The 4,554-nt window shown below is 44.6% G+C and overlaps 1 pseudogene; it reads right to left on the bottom strand.

The window, feature by feature from the left end:
- Positions 1 to 509: 509 nt before the first annotated feature.
- Positions 510 to 1,444, bottom strand: LOC144766738 (uncharacterized; annotated as a pseudogene).
- Positions 1,445 to 4,554: the final 3,110 nt, after the last annotated feature.

Below are 4,554 nucleotides of genomic sequence, written 5' to 3'. Positions count from 1 at the left end.
TTGCTTGGTAATATGCCCCAGTGTCCCCCAAATACTGTTCCTTAATTTGGCCAATCTTTGCTCTTGCGTACTGTACAGCTTCGACAGTAGTCAAAGAACTTTTTTGGAACACTTTGCACAATGATGCAAATTCACTCAGAATGTCATTAAGTACTGCAAGGGAAATATGGTAGTTTGAGTCAGATAGCTTTTTGTAACAATATTTAGCAACTGGATCATTCTCTTCAACTTTCTCATGCTCAAAGTACTTAAGAACAGCCTCGTAATTTCGAATTAGTGCTCCAACTGCAAAATGCCTCGAAAGCCACCGCACTTCATTCAATGGTCGAAAAGAGACCACTTCACAGTCAGTGACTAATGTCATTTCATCCAGCTTGGACTTCTTTGCAGGTGATCTGGAGAACACAGTGTAGACAGTCCTCAATATTGTCTCCATCTCTTTATTCATTGAAACCCTCTTCCAGGCATCCGCAACTCCCAAATCTTCTCGATGAGCGACACAATGCTGCTCAACTAGATGGGGAATAGATTGTTTAAGGCGAGTAGCAACACCATTATTTTTACCCAGCATCACAGACGCACCATCGGATGTGAACATGACCATTTTCATGAGGTCCAGTTCATTGGCAGAGTAGAATTCCTTCACAGCAGTAGTGATGGCCTCAGCATTACAACTAGTCAGCTTCACTATGCCCCCAAACTGTGTTTTGTGCTCTGTTGAGGTTACAGGTCGGTACTTGAAGTACAAAATGAGCATTTTTATAACAGAAATATCTGGGCTCTCATCAATTATCAATGTGTGATACAAAGCGTTACGAAGTTCTGCCATACCTTCACTGTGTATCACGCTATTGATGGCCTCAAGGAACTCAAAGGCATAGTTCTTGCTCCTCCAGCTCTCTGGTATCTTCACATACAAAGCTAGATGGTCATGGATATCTTGTACAGATAACATGGAAGTATTCATCTTGACTGCCAGCAACACATTGTTGATGAGAATCTTTATCTCCTCAGGCAGGGATCTGTGTCGTTCAACGACTTCCATCCTATTTGCTTTGTCAGTGGCAGTTTCTGTCAGCATTGCCCGCACTCCAAAACCAAACCTGGCAGCAGCACTTCTGTTTCTCAATATCACCATGGCAGACTCGTGAACTTTGCTAATTAGATGGCGTTTCAGGTAATCCAGTTTCCAGCCATCACTCCATTTATTCCCTGTGGAAAAGTCCCCAACAATCTTGGCTTCTGCACATGCTTTGCAAATTAAGCCCACATCTGGACTGTATTGAAATAGTTCCCCAAGTTGCATGCGAACCTTGCTTCGTGATTTCTGTGTCTCAGCCTCCACAATTTCTTTCATCCACTCTTCCTTGAAGACAAGGCAACATTTCTTCCTTTGTGGTGAAGCATCACACTCTGCAGAAGGTACAGCTTTCCGCTTGAACATATTTGCAATAACTGGGTTTAGCCTGCTATGCCACAAAGCCTGCAAAATAAAGGAACATGGTTAAAGTTGAAGCCTATGCTCATGATTGCAATCGGTTGCATAATACTGAGGCATCGGCGGCAAAACGTAGAGTGTAATTACCTGGATTTTTCTGTCCACTGCAGTGTCCTTTCAAACTATATGCAGCACTGTCCGTAGAGCCTGCAATAGAAGTAAAGATTGTTACAGCACATTGTGAATTTGTAATACAGAAATATACAATGTGCACCATAGGGGGACTCTACCAAACAATTACCTGTTGTGCTTGTACTCACGAATGCCCGGTCAAATGTGTGGGGTACTGTCTGTGAAACCTACAACAGAAGAAAACATTGGTAAGGTATGTTGTTATATTACAATGTACAAGATGCACCACAGTTTAACTCTACCAAACAATTACCTGCTCTGCTTGTTCTCACGTATGCCCGTTCAAATGTGTGGGGTACTGTCTGTGAAACCTACAACAGAAGAAAACATGGATAAGGTATGTGGTTATACTACAATGCACAAGATGCACCACAGTTTACCAAACAATTACTTGTTGTGCTTGTACTCACGTATGCCCGGTCAAATGTGTGGGGTACTGTCTGTGAAACCTACAACAGAAGAAAACATGGGTAAGGTATGTTGTTATATTACAATGTACAAGATGCACCACAGTTTAACTCTACCAAACAATTACCTGCTCTGCTTGTTCTCACGTATGCCCGTTCAAATGTGTGGGTCACTGTCTGTGAAACCTACAACAGAAGAAAACATGGAATAGGTATGTGGTTATACTACAATGCACAAGATGCACCACAGTTTAACTCTACCAAACAATTACCTGTTTGTTCTGCCTGTACTCACGTCTGCCCGTACAACTGTATTTGTAGTACAGTCTCACAAACCTGTAAAAGAAAAGGGGTGCAGATTGTGAATCTATTTACCAAGCACCCGCCAAATGCAACGTGGAACATAAACAGAATTACCTTGTCTTTGTGGGTCCTCACGCCTGACCATTCAAATAAAAATACCTTACAGACTGCAAACCTGCAATTGAAGACAAGATGGTTAGCAAAGGTTCTAAGAGTTACAAACAATGAATGGGACTGGCCCAGATACTCCACTAGGAAAAAGGATCAAATACTTACCTGGGATTCCACTTTAGGCAAATAGGCACGTGCCCCTGCGCTTCATTATTAGCATCCATTAGGCTAAACTTATCTGCACCTCCCCACACAATACAGCCACTCTCCTGCATTTTGTTTACCTTTTGCCATGTCAATGTTTTAACCGAGACGTGTCCCATTCACACACATTTGCTCAAATGGGTGTAATTTCTGATATATATATATCCCATGTGATCATGCTCCTTTGAGGAATGAAACATGTCATGGAAAACACCGGTCAGATAATGGCAGATTAAAACCTTGCACTGCTTGCACCTTGATTCTGTGTGCTTGTCCGTGACTTTTGACGGGAGTTTAAAGAGGTCTACACCTGAGGACTCTCCGCCGAGCACTAGGCATTCAGGAGGTTCTGTGTGTATATATATATATATATATATATATATATATATATACATACATACATTTTCCCTCTTCATTGCTTGATTTTGCGCACAAGAAAGTGTCACTCATAGTTGTTGAAATGTCATTCATACTTACACTTAAATTATAAAAATGTCACCACATAGCAATCCGAAACCTTGGCAGCTATGGCTTTCTCTACCCAGACCAGCTGCCTATACCAAGGGCGAGGCTAGACGAGCCCGCCTTTAGGGCCCGGCCCCCCGGCCCACACCGCGCCGCCATTGGCCGAAGGTCCCAGGAGGCTGCCCTATGGGCAGCCGGCCTGGGGAGTACTTCCGGGTCAGGGGGAAGGGGGTGACGCACGTCCGGTGGGGGCGTCGGGCAGAGGCCATGACCTATTTAGGTCAGGGTCACAGGCAACTCGGCCTCTTTCCCCGCCAGCACCGGACCTGCTCACCCACTCCCTGTCCCTTTGTTAAACGACTTCAATCTCCCACCCACCCGTCCCTTAAGGCAGTGATTTGGAGGTGTGTGTTGCGGAAAAGAGACATTTGAACACTGATAGACTGGAAAAATGGAGTGGAGTGGAGTCCGCCTTGCGCACTCCCTAGGCCAGCACTGAGGGGAGAGAGGGTAAGCTCTCCGCAGGGGGATGGAGACCACCGGCTGGGGAGGCAAGGGCGTCAGGTACGAGCCTCCTAGCAGCATGGTGGATGAGAGGTGGGGCCCTGGAAATGGCGGACAAGGACCCAAGGGCTGGGGCCCATCGCTCGGGGGGCGCAGGTGGGTTGACCTGGCGCGGGCATCTTCACTTGGGGGATGCGAACCTGAGGGCCCCTTGGTGCTGGGGGAAGCACGAAGTTATGAGCAAAATAAATGCAAGTTGAAACGTATAATAAAGCTGATGAGGAAGAGTTGGTAATAAAGGAGAAATGTTGCTCATAATTTGAGAGATGTATAATAATTTACATGTCATGTTTATGAAGTGTGAATAAACATGGCCTTTTTACACCCACCAGTTCCCAAGTGGTTGTTTGGTGGGGAGGCGGGTGTGGAGCATGCTGGGGGATCCGGGGCCTATACCAATAGTCCTTCACAACCCCTGTCCTTAATTCCTGTGGTCAATCTTTGCCCCGAGGCAGTAGCAGCATGAGTAGAGCCATTCATGAGGCTTCCTCGGTGCTGCCCAACCCTCGTACTTCATTTACATGGCTTTCCTCGCTATATTGTTAGTAACGCGAGGCTGCGGGACAGATTGAGTGCGTTTATTTAAGAATCCATGTTAATTGCAGCCCCTTCATGAGCTCCGATTAACATGGATACTTAAATAAACGCACACAATCTCCCCGCAGCCTCTTGTTACTAACAAAACAACATATGACATTTTTAAATATATAACGATATTTATAAAAACATTCTTAGAACTGGATGCAGATCTAATTTAAGCACTAAAAATCAATTCACATATATTTTGCTTCTTTATGCCCACAATAATTGAAAACAAACAAAACAAATGACAATGTACTGTATGTAAAGCGCTAATGTTTGAGTTCTGCA

This window comes from Lissotriton helveticus, chromosome 7 (assembly GCF_964261635.1).
Source record: "Lissotriton helveticus chromosome 7, aLisHel1.1, whole genome shotgun sequence".
Lineage (NCBI taxonomy): Eukaryota > Metazoa > Chordata > Amphibia > Caudata > Salamandridae > Lissotriton > Lissotriton helveticus.
This window is presented reverse-complemented; position numbering and strand designations above follow the sequence as displayed.